Source organism: Cherax quadricarinatus, unplaced genomic scaffold (assembly GCF_038502225.1).
Source record: "Cherax quadricarinatus isolate ZL_2023a unplaced genomic scaffold, ASM3850222v1 Contig495, whole genome shotgun sequence".
Classification (NCBI taxonomy): domain Eukaryota; kingdom Metazoa; phylum Arthropoda; class Malacostraca; order Decapoda; family Parastacidae; genus Cherax; species Cherax quadricarinatus.
The window spans coordinates 48016-49082 of record NW_027195521.1 but is presented as its reverse complement, the minus strand read 5'-3'; positions in this window follow the sequence as shown (position 1 = coordinate 49082).

Below are 1067 nucleotides of genomic sequence, written 5' to 3'. Positions count from 1 at the left end.
ACACCAGCAGTGTGTTGCTACACTATTCTATATGATAGTTACACAGTGGGAACACCAGCAGTGTGTTGCTACACTATTCTATATGATAGTTACACAGTGGCAACACCAGCAGTGTTGCTACACTATTCTATATGATAGTTACACAGTAGTAACACCAGCAGTGTTGCTACACTATTCTATAGGATAGTTACACAGTGGGAACACCAGCAGTGTGTTGCTACACTATTCTATAGGATAGTTACACAGTGGGAACACCAGCAGTGTTGCTACACTATTCTATATGATAGTTACACAGTGGGAACACCAGCAGTGTTGCTACACTATTCTATAGGATAGTTACACAGTAGTAACACCAGCAGTGTTGCTACACTATTCTATAGGATAGTTACACAGTGGGAACACCAGCAGTGTTGCTACACTATTCTATATGATAGTTACACAGTGGGAACACCAGCAGTGTGTTGCTACACTATTCTATATGATAGTTACACAGTGGGAACACCAGCAGTGTGTTGCTACACTATTCTATATGATAGTTACACAGTGGGAACACCAGCAGTGTGTTGCTACATTGTTCTATGTGATAGTTACACAGTGGGAACACCAGCAGTGTGTTGCTACACTATTCTATATGATAGTTACACAGTGGGAACACCAGCAGTGTGTTGCTACATTGTTCTATGTGATAGTTACACAGTGGGAACACCAGCAGTGTGTTGCTACATTGTTCTATGTGATAGTTACACAGTGGGAACACCAGCAGTGTTGCTACACTATTCTATATGATAGTTACACAGGTGGGAACACCAGCAGTGTTGCTACACTATTCTATATGATAGTTACAGTGGGAACACCAGCAGTGTGTTACTGCACTATTCTATATGATAGTTACACAGTGGGAACACCAGCAGTGTGTTGCTACACTATTCTATATGATAGTTACACAGTGGGAACACCAGCAGTGTGTTGCTACACTATTCTATATGACAGTTACACAGTGGGAACACCAGCAGTGTGTTGCTACACTATTCTATATGATAGTTACACAGTGGGAACACCAGCAGTGT